Source organism: Ambystoma mexicanum, chromosome 13, assembly GCF_040938575.1.
Source record: "Ambystoma mexicanum isolate Mex_15411 chromosome 13, UKY_AmexF1_1, whole genome shotgun sequence".
Lineage (NCBI taxonomy): Eukaryota > Metazoa > Chordata > Amphibia > Caudata > Ambystomatidae > Ambystoma > Ambystoma mexicanum.
Genome location: NC_090938.1, coordinates 84,231,720 through 84,244,762, shown reverse-complemented (window position 1 = coordinate 84,244,762; position 13,043 = coordinate 84,231,720). Strand labels below are relative to the sequence as shown.

General features: G+C 47.3%; 1 protein-coding gene across 1 annotated transcript in view; it reads left to right on the top strand.

The window, feature by feature from the left end:
* ST7L (suppression of tumorigenicity 7 like) overlaps positions 1-13,043 on the top strand; it is a 427,879-nt gene that overhangs the window by 61,616 nt on the left and 353,220 nt on the right. The window lies entirely within an intron of this gene.

Sequence of the window (13,043 nt, the reverse complement as noted above, 5' to 3'; positions counted from 1 at the left end):
GGCACTAGATGGCGCTCTTAGACTGAAAAGAAAGCCTTATTCGCTCAGTGACCTTTTTTTAAAATGATCTTTAAACCCTTTTATACATCTCTTATGATTCTAATTTGTTGTTGAGTTGGACCTGCATTTCATTGAAGAAAACATTAAAAATATACTATATACTTAAATAAACAAATGGAAACAAGCCTGGCACTTTTTTTTTAGTTTTTAACTGTATAGCGATTCCAAATCGTGGGAGTGTGGATGGCTTTGCATTTTACGTTTTACCTTAGTCGTTTTTCTAAACACTTTTCGTGACCCAAGACCACAACTCCCAGAATGCTATTGCTGGGGTATTGTAAATTGTCGTTGGTGTAATGGAGATGCCTGTTAATCTTAGCATAGTGGACAGTATTGGTCGTGAAAGTACGATATCTGTGCCTTACTACTGGACACCAAGTTTCCTTACCGCGTGACCTACCCATCCTTTCCCGCTAAAGGAAAGGGCCGGAAGCGCATGCTTAGTTGTAAAAAGCAACCCGGAAGCAGAAGCACTTCTATGGTTATTTAATGTGAGGGCCTCTGAGGGCAAGGCTCAAGACTTACTCTGAGCAGGTCACTGCTTGCATCTCCTCTAAATGCCTTTGGTCAACTTTGGAGTTGGCAGAGATTTCCCCTCCACCTTTCCGTGCTCTTCTATAGGACGTTCTGCTCCCGCAGCACTCTGGCCCTATAGGCTGAGTAGTGTGGGTTCCCCCCCAGCTCTTGACCCTGTTGTGCTGTGCCCTGACCCAGAAATGATGATGCGTGTACAGCTCTGTTTGCGTGGAAAAATTAGTGGCCGCAGGCCTTTTTATTTATATACAATAATGGCACTGTACACTGGTTGTGACAACTGTACAGTAGCTAAACACTTTTTGGGCACCTCGTGTCCAGGGGTTGGGATGCCCCCCTTCCTTTAGCCTCCCTTTCGTTGTCCTGTGGCATCCTTTCCTGGACACGTGCCGCCGCCTACGACTTTTTCTTCTACCGTGTACCGTGAAAAAGTACTCGGCGTTCCTGCTCCGGCTTTTCTCTTTTCTTTCTTGCAGGGCGGGTTGGGTGGAAAATGAATCCTTTACCGCCTTGTCCAGGCCCTGGGAGCTTACCCGAGTGAGGTGAGCTCCTAACCTGGTTGTGATTTGGTCCTGCTTCTCTGGGGTATTTGTACCCCTTCCACCTTTTGTTGTGCTGATTGCGGGCCGTTGGTGCGCCTTCCTGTCCCCCCCCCCCCCCTTGTTACTTTCTCACCTTGCCTCTATCTGTTTGTGTGTCCTTTTGGCGCGCCGCGGGTGGGGGCGCTGCCTGGCTGCCCCTCCCTTTTGCTTTCCTGCCTGTTGTGCTCCCCCCACCCTGCGCCTAACCCCCCAGGCCCTCCATCGTGCCGCACTTCCTGCAGCACGGGGCCTGGGGCACACTTCACCCCTTACCCGCCTCCAGGGGTGTTGGTAGGCCTGGAAAAGATCTGGGGCTATGATAATGTCTGGACTCGCGCCTAGCTAGCCTTTTGGTTGTAGCTCCTGAGGATCTATCCAAGATCAGGGGCTATAGTCCCCTCAGCCCCCCCCCCCCCTCTAACAACGCCTGAGTCTGCCTCCCACAGTACGGAGATCGAATAATGCTCTGCAACTGAAGCAGAAATCCGGCCCCTCTTTCCAGCTTTTCACGTTTTGCATTTGCTGAACCCCTTCTTTCAATATTCCCTCTGGATTCTGGATGCAGGCCACCGCTTGTGTGTGTGTGTGTGTGTCCTTTCCTGAGCTGGTTCCCCACCTTCTCCCTTCTGACTGATGGCTGGGCTCCACCTCGCTGCTCCTGGTGACGTCAGTCTAGCCAGGTAATGCACCCAGCAAGTATCCTCCGAATCCCAGAGACCGCGAAACCAATAAACTCAGGGTCCCGGCCAGGCTCTTCTCCCGTTCCAGACAGCAGTGGCGTCGCTAAGGAGGGTATGGGGGTTTGGGGGGTGGGGTGCTAACTGTGCCCCCCCCTCTGAAATCCTGTGCCCCCCCCCCCTCCACACTTAAGGCGAGCAGTGACCGTGTTCTCGGTTCATGGGGTTAGATACATGGCAACATTCTCGACCACCTAGGAGGGGAGATTCTGCTCCCGTAAGTGGGAGAAAGGAATTTCCCCATAGGATCGCATTGGGGTTTTAATTATTTCAGGCGGGAGTAAGAAAATAATAGCAATCCTTTTAAACAAAAAATCGCAAGTCCCCCCCTAAATTGGGATGGTTGCCATGTATGTTATGTGGGACGCTTACTAGGGCAAATGTCTGCATATCGTCTCAAAGCTAGCAGTGATCTTGGGATGCATTCTGGCATTCGTTTGAACATGAGCCCGAGCCACTTCTCGGGTGTTCCTCCTGCACGGCTTCTGCACAGCGACCTCCCTAGTGTGATGAGCCGCTTGCAGCCCCTGCCATCACAATATAGCGCATGAAACTGCTAATTATGGGCCATTAGTCACTGAGCGGTTTCGTTACTGCATTTTGAGAGGATGGGCGGGGGGGAGCGCAGTGGGGTGTGAGTAGTTGGTGTGCACAAAAGCCTCTCTGCAGGATTGCTTGCAACATCACACATTACCTTTCATAGGCGGCCCACCTACTTTTGTCTTTGGCCCCCTCTGTGGCCCTCCTAAATGTGATTCCTGGCGACGCGGCTACCAGACAGCAATAAGAAATCAGACCTGGAGGACTAGTTCCGAAACTTAATCTGACACTGAGATTAAGTTGAAGGAGGAGGAGGGCTGTGCCATAGATTGGGTTGCCCCTTTTACACTTACCCCTGTGGCACTTAAAGCAGGTTCTTTTGAAGGTTTGAGCTTCCTTTATTCCATTCCTCTTGGCATACATGAGCGCCAAGCCTCTGCCTGGTACAGTGAATGCGCTATCCATAGCTTGCACTATTTGGAACAAGCCCAGCTCTGCTACACAGTTTCAGAGTCCACACAGAATGTGATTATGGACAGCCTACTGAGATGATGGTGTGTGTGAACTCGCTGCCACAGAATAGTTCCAAAGGGCTTTACCACGCTTAAATCCAGCGTTTCGTTGGGATCCTGCTGCTAAAAGCACGCCAGGACGCCATGCTGCATTCCGCCCGCTACCCCCACTGCAGATTTCAGTCTGGGAAGTCTGCCTCCATTAACAGACACGAGACAGCGAGCCACGCCAAGATGGCCACCATTCACTGGTCAGCCGAATTTTAGCAGCTTGAGAACATTCGAGTAAATACCCACTTGCGCTTACTTGATGCTCCTTATCTAAAACCTACATCGCCAGCACCGATAACAAGACCGGCAAGTCGACAGACCCCTCCCCCCCCCCCAACCTAAACTCGACCAGCTAGCCACCTACGCATATGTCCCCGATGGCATCCTGACTCTAACACGTATGTCTGATACCACTGGTGTCCACCCGCTAACGTCTCCGAGCATCCAATCTCGCCCGCTGCTCCCTGCGCTCTCCCACGGGCCCCATAACCGCATTCGCGGCTCCTAGTCTGCCTTTACCATTGCATCATGTGTTCCTGGACACGCCGCACTTGGCACTGATACGCAGCTACGCACATCGACGGCCGACCACTGTAACAATGGTCTTTGAATGCCCCCACTGTACCAATCGCCCTTGATTGCCCAGACGCTGCTGCACATATTGATTGCCTACCACTATATCATGCGCACCTGATTGCCCTCACCTGGCGCTTATCTCCTATCCACACAGCTGTGCCCACCCGTTTGCACCGACAAATTACTATTTTTGGTCAATGCTTACCCACAGTATCTATCCCCTGAATCGGACTGCTCCGTACCCACTGAGCCACTAAGTAGTGCTTACCTGTTCACGCCACCTATGCACAGACATAACACAATGCTGTCTAAGCTACCCTACCCCCACATACAGGCTACGCATCTCAACCATAGAAATTGCTCTCCTCCTTATATTCCACAGCTTTTTTTCCACCAACCAGGTTTATTGCTCCTACTCAATGCCTTAACCTCGCAAGCAACCCACTGACTCCTCCTCCCGCCCCCCTTCCTCACCATCCTTCCTCACCACAGCCCGCTACAGCCTCTCGGGCCTCTCGGCACACGTGCTGCCACTTCCTAGTCCACCTACGGCTACTAGCAGACTAGCCAGGCTCAGAGCCCAGACCCTTCTGCTTGCCCTACGAAGTCTCCCAACTCTCCTAGCTTCCAGAAACCACAGACTAGGCTCCCGCTCCTTCCCCAAACTCATCTCATACGACACTGCTCTCCCATCTACCCCAGAACTCCCTCCCTCCCATCCTTCATGCTCTCCCACCACCTCCACCCCCACCACATACAGCCCCACTCATTACACCTTCGGAGATAAAGATCTACACCACATCACAAATGTGCCCTCCTGAATGTTTGCTCTCTCCCTGCCCATGCACTCGAATCAGTGATCTCCTATCCAGCCATGACCTCGACCTACTAGTCATCGCAGAAACGTGGCTACATGAAGCTTCTGGGCCTGCCGTTGCTTTAGTGCTCCCTCAGACAGGATAGACCACGCCACATAGGAGGCGGAGTTGCTATTGTCTCCAAAGAAACCCTATCCCTCAAACTGAACAGTCACTCCTGGATAGAAAACTCAGACATTCTGTCAGCCAAGCTCTCACTGTCCCCCCCAACAGCACAGTCAACCTTCATGTTCTATATCGCCTCCCATCAGACTTCCAGGGACACCTAACCCACTTACTCAGTGACATCAAAAACCCTACCAAAACTCGCCTACTTGGAGATCTAAACTTGGGGCTCAATGACCACAAGGATAAAACAGCCCCTCGCTCGCCAAAGACCTTAAGGACTTAGGATTTACTCAAAAAGTCAAAGGCTCACAGGCTGCACCCTAGAATGGGTTGCTGACCATAACTGCAATACCACCATCACCTCTAACACACCTTTTCCATGGACTGACCACAGATGCATCCGTTTCACTTTACCTCTCTCCCATACCACCAAAACCCTCACCAATGCCCCCCAACTCAAGTGAGAAGCTCCAAAAAAAAAACGCACTGCAGACAACCTTCGCCCATTCCTCAACATCCCTGAACTCGCACCCCCCTTCTCCAATGATCCTAACACTCTGGCCGACTTATACAAGGGCACCCTCACCAAAGACATCAATTCCATAGCCCCACTCGAATCCAAAAAAGAAAGTCGCCGCACTCCCAACTCGTGGTTCACCGATGAACTGCAGGCCCTACGCTCTAACAAGCGGAAGGCCTTCAAAATGTGACAGACCAACCCCTGCGACTCTATTAAGACTTGCTTTAACCTGATCGCTCGCCAATACAAAGACGACATCAACAAAGCCAAACCGAACAATTTCAATCGCTAACTCCCAATCCAAGGAAATCTTTGCCATCTTTAATGAACTCATCTCCCCACCCACCACCCCAGACGAGATCATCAAAGACTAAGCATGGTGTGCCAGCATACAATCTGCAATGCTAAACAAAATTGACCTCCTTCAAAAGAAATCCAGGATCACTATCAAGCCCTGCCTCTCAATCTCAGACCCTCACAAACCGCGCCCATTCCTCGTAACCAAGTCACCCCCCCTCTTCTCCTTCAGAGACGTCACTGAACCAGAAGTCGCCAACCTCCTCAAACATCTCAAACCGTCCATGTGCAAAGGGGATATCTGTCCACCTAAACTGATGAAGGACTGTTCTGACTTCCCTCACCCCTCTGCTGACAGCCTTCATTAATGCCTCCTTTAGAACAGGCATCACTTCTGCCAGTATTAAAGAAGCTTGGGTACGCCCCCTTCTGAAAAAGCCCACTCTAGACCCAGCACCAGCATAATAACTACCGCCCCATCACCATGGTCCCCTTTCTCCTCAAACTCCTTGACAAAGCTGCCCACAGTCACATCCACCACTTCATCGAGACCAACTCCATTCTTGGGGGAAAAGACAATCCGGTTTCCGCAAAGGGCACGGCACCGAAACTGCCTTAGTTGACTTAAAAAACCAAATCACACAAATAACGGACAAAGGCAAGCCAGCCCTCCTGCCACTTTTAGACCTTTCGGATGCCTTCAATCTTGTAGATCACAACATACTAACATCTCACCTCACCCAACTTCTCCATAGAAGCTGCCTCCCGGATCACCTCCTTCTTGGAAGGCCGAGCTATAAAGGCGTTCTCCAACACAGCCAATGCATGCCCCACCACCATACACTGTGTAGTCCCACAAGGCTCCTGCACAGCCCTGACTCTATACAACTTGTTCACGAAGCCCCTCTTCGACCAGCATGACGCATTAGGTATAGCGTACACCAACTACGCTGATGACACAAGTCCTACTACCGCACACCGGCTCCTACACTCAAGATGCCAAAGCCCTTCACCTTATCTACCCATGCCTGGATGACGGCTAACAGCCTCTCCCTAAATGGGGAAAAGACTGAAATGGTTATTGTTGGCCAAAAAACCACATTAGCCAAACTTGACCGTCTCTATGCCAATTTCTCCATGGACAATACTCCTACAAAAACCTGCTACTCTAACTGCTCATTCACTCCCCCACATCAACCGATCCAGAGCAGTTGGGGATTAGCTTCCCTTACAAGGCCGCCAAGGTCTGGAACATGCTCCTCACAGCCCTCGGAGCGGAAAACTCCCTTCTTGCCTTCCGAAAGAACCTAAAAACGACTCTCTTTAACTAACTGACTGACTGCATTGACTTCACCCCGTGTGCTGTACATAAAATCCATAATGCTCTGTATATATAATCTTTGTCTGTATAAATGTACTGTGTAACTAAGAACCATGCGTCATGTAACAAGCGCCACAATGCCTCTGGGCTGCTACGCGCTCCACAAATGTAAATAAATACATTGTGCATAACCCACAAATGGGGGTCATTCCGCTACATTCCTTACTCCAAAGAAAGATGCTTTGAAAATGTCTATTGGAGCGTCTCAAACTAGATGGGTGCACTGCCTTACTAGCCCACGCCAACCTTCAAATATGGCGTGAGGTTTAGTACTCTGAGCATATAGCATTGTTGGGTCCCCTTTAGCGGCCCAAAGCATGTAAATTCATCTTTCAAAGCTTCCATTGCTTGTCAGTTGTGTCCTTGATTATGGATGTTTCTTTGTGCAAGGACTTGGCCTTCTGGTTAAAGAAGTGATATGCCAGGCAGCCATTTGGGATACTCTTCAGGTTCCCTGTTTTTTTTGCCTTTTTCTACCTCTGAAAAAAAGATCTTTGGTTGAGCCATAACTGGTTAAATGCCTTAAATTCTGATGGCTTATACTTGGAAATCGTTTCACGTCTATTGGGTAGTGGCGCTATAGTTGAAGGATAATTTGCACTTTGTTGCACCTCATGCAAAACTCAATCCGCCAGCTATTTTCTCAGGTTCGAGTTTAAGGCATGGCGCCACGGCAAGGTAAATGGCTGTACGTTACTCTCTGTTGTAGCAGATGCTTTCTTTCCCTTACGGCTGAAGTCTGCAACAGTTGACTGTCGACATGTTCATCCCTTACCATTGACCATGTTGCTATGGGTAAAACTTCTGAAGAGCCAAAAGTTCCAGACCTATGCCTTATCGCCTTATGGAGAAAGGTCATCACTAACGTTGGTACTGTGGGTACTCTGAACCACTAGTGCTGTAGGCATTACTGTGAGAAACTTGATGATTTCAATAAAATATATATATATTATTCTAATTCTTGCCTAATTAATGAATGTTCAAAATACATTCCTTCAATATCTTGCACTCTGTTCCCTCTGCCATCATCTCTAGCTATCTCTCAATCTTCTCTTTTTTATCAGCATGTGTTCTCTTGCTCGCTCTGTCTCTTCTTGTGCTCTCCATATCTCACGCTCTTTCCCAAGCTCTCCATTTTTTTTCCTCCTTTTTTTGCACTCGCCTCTCGCACTCTCTTGGATGTGCAGTCTTTGTACTGCTTTCAATGTGTATTTAACCTGAATATAATTCAGAATTCCCAAAATGGTGGAACAAAGGCTGAAAAGTCAAACATTCTCCAAATAGTAAAGATATATAAAGTACTGAAATGATATCAATCGGGAGCAGTTAGCATGCTAAGCTGCAGAAAATCAACCTATTGTTTTGTGTATTGTCACCATATTGTAGGGACATTTTGATGGCTTAGTTATAAACTCTCTAAAGAAAACCCATTTAACAAATGATAGCACTGTGCTTTATAGTTCAGCCACTGTGGTTGCTCGTGTTGTGGGCTGAATCAAGACCTTTTGTTAAGATGGATTTCTGAAATCTGGCCTGGTGGACGGATTTTAGGAGGCCACCCTAGTTAAAGTGAGCAGGGAATCCAAAATCCAACCAAGGTAGCAATGGAGAGCAGTCAAGTCAGGGTTCCATGCCATTTTAACGAAATACATAACTTTATGGTAATTTACTTTGTGGAAATCAATTCACATTTTTACCTTTTTTAAGGTATATTCTTTTAATGGGGGTGTCCACCCCCCCTCTGCCCTCCCCCAAGTCCCTCTTGCCCCTTCACCACCAACCCTACCCAAACCGACCTAGCCCCCCTCTTACCCTTTAACCCACACACATATATATATATATATATATATATATATATATGTATATATATATTTTTTTTTTTGTTGGGAGTAATTGGAAGTAATTTCCATGTGGTCAATTATCACGTAGTAATTGACTGAGTGAAAACAATGGGAGACCATTATTCGGAGAGTGTGAGTGGGGTCAGTGGTTCACACAGTAAAGCACACTAACTGAATTAAGACAGAAATGCATCAAAATACAAATATGTATTCTATGCCCTAAACGCACACAAAATAATGAAGCAAACCGGTGATACTATAGCACAATCTAATGATATAATAAAAGGACAGGTGTATGCTTTTCCTTGTATGTTTGTCCTATGCAGTACCTTTGCCTTTTATCACTGCTGGAGGGAGCTGTTGCCTTAGGATATGTAGTGGTCCTGCTGTGCCAAGGAAAACCTGCACTTTGGTCTGTGTGCGCAGGCTCTTACACTAGTGTTCAATAATAAACAAATACATTCACCATAGGTTCTTATAATGCATTTAATGACTTAAATCTGTGAAATAGGTAAGTGAAGTGATGCAGTAAAGATGGGACCAAGTCATAAATGATATTCCCAAGTTCAGCAGTCCAGTCCCTTAGAAAAATGGGGCCTTGCGCCCAAAAGTCAGAGTAGCCACAATGCTTCACCCCAGAATGTATCTCTAGAGCAGGTAAGTTTCTTGTGTTGGTGATTGTTCAAATGAAGAAATGCAACATAGTTACTAGGTAAGTAAAATATGTTCGTACCTTTCAGATGGTACTACCCAGGCCCAATGACCAAAAGGCACTGGAATGTAATGGCAAGTGTGATGTGTGATGAATCCACCGGAGTCATCTCAGAATCCCAGCCTAATGCTTCGAGGTAGAAACTACACGATCCTAACCCTGCGGGTGGCATCTGGGAGTAAGGTTCACGTGGGAGAAGGCTATGAAGGGAATGTGGTGACTCTGAAAGGAGAGACTCAGTACTCCTCTTCTTCTGAGGACGAAGGTTTGCGAATGTCTGAATATTTAATAGAATATTGCCACTGTACGACCTCTACTCCCAGACTCTTAACAGGTACTAAATATAAAAGCTTTAGTTGTGCATATGGAAAGGATGTATATCAGAAACAGGGAGTTAATGCTACTACTTTTAGTAGTGCTAATTCCTTACAACCTTCCATTAAACATGGGTCACAATTCCTTGAACAAAGTGAATTTAAAAGATATTGAAGATTTTCATGTTAATTCAACTAAGAACATTATTGACTTCCAGTCCCATAATGCTCTTAGTACAGGGACGAAGAAGAGAGGTTAGAGTTACCAGAATGTAGTATGCGGTCTAGTGGTTGGAATATCCCACACATGATCAGGACCTTTAAATACTTAAAGGGCCTTTAGGGGTGAGTTGAAAGAGTGCAGCGAGAGCAGCAGAAGGAAGGCACGGTATCAACAGTAAGACTGACACAAGTGACCACAGTTCAAGGGGGTTAATTGAACTTCAATTAGGTTTGAAAAACACCTATGTAATCCTAAATCTAAAGATGCGAGCAAGCTACAACTATTATATAATAGTAAGGCAGTCCTAGTGGTGTCTGGTCAAGATAAAAGGGCCTATACTAATAAACCTATTGCCAATCCTTACCTCTAAATACAAATAGTGTGGGAAACAATGTTATGCAAAAGAAAAGTGTTCAAGAAATAATATGTCAGGATGTTCAAGCCGTTGGCTTCCCTTTCCTACGTTTTCAGCAGCACAGTCTCTGGCTTATCTAGCATGAGGATGCAGTTCACATCTCAGTATCGGGGCCTTCTGTGCCAAAATCTCTTTGCCATTCAAAGTCTCTTACTTCAGAGGGCCTGATGAGACAAAAAACATTCAAAATGTCTTACTACTCAGGATTCTCATGTACAACCTCTTGGGTGGGTTACTGTTCACCTTGGATCCCCCTCCACCGGGCTCAGATTCACTTTAAGACAAAGGTCGTATTTTCACATATACACAATTTTCTTAGGATTTCCACGTATCCAATTTCTCAGGGGATTCACGATTCACTCCGGATCCCCATCTGCCAGGGATCAGATCCGTTCAAGCAACAAATCTGCAATCGGTCTCCCTCTGCCGGGCTCGGACCAATTTATTTATTGTAACACAAATTTGCTTTAACAAAAAGCTTTTGAATGATCAGACCAACTTTATCTACTTTGCCATCAACTTTCTTTACTATAACAACATTGAAATACTTTTGATTGTGCACAGGATTTGGCTTGACCCGTTGCAGGACCACTTCAGTTCACAATCCTTTACCACTCTTTCACTTTTGTCAACTCTCAGCTGGACACCCTACAGCGACCTACGATTGAGCCCGGTGCCGGACCACTCTGTCAAAGGTATTGTACATCCTGCCTTCAAAGCTCAATCACTCATCTGCAGTTCAACTTTACTCGTGTTGATTATCACACGCGTTTCATAGAATGTTCTTCAGCATTCACCCTACATTGTTGCTGTTTGTAAGCTTGTCTTCAACACAGACCTGTCTTGTATTGGTCTCCCCAACTCACCGGCTGTGTTTATTTCACAGAAGCTGCTTTCTTGTTGGAGGCAAGGACAGTACTTCTGCAGCTGGCGATTCTCCCTGCCATGGTTATCAATGCAGGAGGGCCCCGGGTACCTCCGACACATAATGCAGGATTCCTCAACCTGGTTTCCTGGTCTTGCGCTTTCGATTCTCAAGGCTTCATGAAAGTAACGGTTCTCCTTGTGAGACCCTTCGGTTTTGCCGTCTTTCTCCTCGTGTTAAACTGCCATCTTGGAACTGCTGTTTCCTTGTGTGCTTTGCCTCACCCAGTGTTCTCTTGTGCTACGTCTTTTATCTGTGTGGCGAAGTGTAATGGAAGTCAGGTGTGCATGGTGGTCAGTGACTTCCTGACCCTGCCTGACCATTGTATTGTGACACATCAGCCATACGGATCGGGGGTTAGTCCGTTTTCTCTCCTAGCGGGCTCTCTGCAAGTAAGTGTTGTGGAAGGCGGGCGAGGGGGGGGGGGTTGAGTTCCCAAGTGTCCTACCTGGTAGGATGGGGTAAAGGTGTCACAGGGATGGGGATACCACGTCTCAACATCCGGTGTCCTACTCCTACTCCCCGAAGACCCCTAACCCAGGTGATCCTTCCACACTGGTCCAGCCCCAGGAACTGGATCCAAAAGCAGTGGCCATGTCCTGGCCACCTGGATGACACATCCCCGGGGACTACTGGGTGAGACACCTTCTGGTTTCTATCACAGGGTAAAGCAGAGGTCAGCGTCACTGCTTTGCCGATAGCGGGACGCTGTGAGTCGTGGCTGAAGTGTTGCCGAAGAGATGAAGAGGAAGTGCAGTGGAAAGCAGTTCTGAGACCAGCTGTCCTGAGGGCGAGAAGCGCTCTCTGCGTCCTTCATCTCGCTCTGGTGTGTGGACAGCACCGGCACACGTGAGGTGCAGAGGGTGCTCCATGGACAGCACGGCCCACTGGAAGCAGACAGTAGCTGTCAAATGCATGGACAGACCTGACTAGCATTAAAGCAGAGGAAGCGGGTCTGGAGGAGACTCCAGCAACAATCGGTGAGTTGGCCTAATCGAGGTAACCTTGGGGCGCTTCAAAACCGACCGCTATACCAGAAGGTTACATTTGAATACTGAACAATTAAATTCAAACAAACAATGTAACAAGTCAAAAGAGAGAGGGTGAACAGAAGCAGACTGTAATTCGCATTGCCCAAACCAAAAAGAGACCATTCTGAAACAAAGTGAATACGGCTTTTGTGAAAGGAGAGGCCTAATTCGAGAACACTATAACCAGCATTGCCAAAACCAAAGAAGGGCGGATATAAAACAAAAGGGATACACATTTCCCACAGAGGGATATCCAAATAAGGGGCCTCATTTCCTGCTTTGCCAAAGCTAGAAGATATGAAGGCAGATTGAATGTAGCAAACACAGAAGTTATAACTCACATTGTCAACACCCTGTGGGTTGTATGGAAAGACGTAGGAGACAGCAAGGGAAAAGCCCTCCATGCTTAAAGGATCAAGGGCGAGAGATTTGCAACCTGCATTGGCAATGGCTAGCAAATCAATGTAAGAATCATCGTCTTCTGGTTTATGAAAGAAGTTAAAAGCCAGTTGTGTTACAAGTCAAAAGACCTATTCCAGAAGATGTTGGTTTAACTTTTCCCATTAAAGAGTTGAATGTGGAAAGTTGTAAACATGCCTTACCACAAAGTACGAGTAGTAGAAATAGGAGCTTTATCCTGGCAGGCGAGTATACCAAGAAAGGGACAATTAGTGGTTAGTCCTGGCAGGCGAGTGGACCAGGAAGAAAAGTAGTTGAAATACTATAACTGTGGTAGAAGGTTGTGGTTGAAGTAGATGGGGGGGGGGGGGAGGAGGAAATGATTTCAATTCCACCATTGTGTTTTGA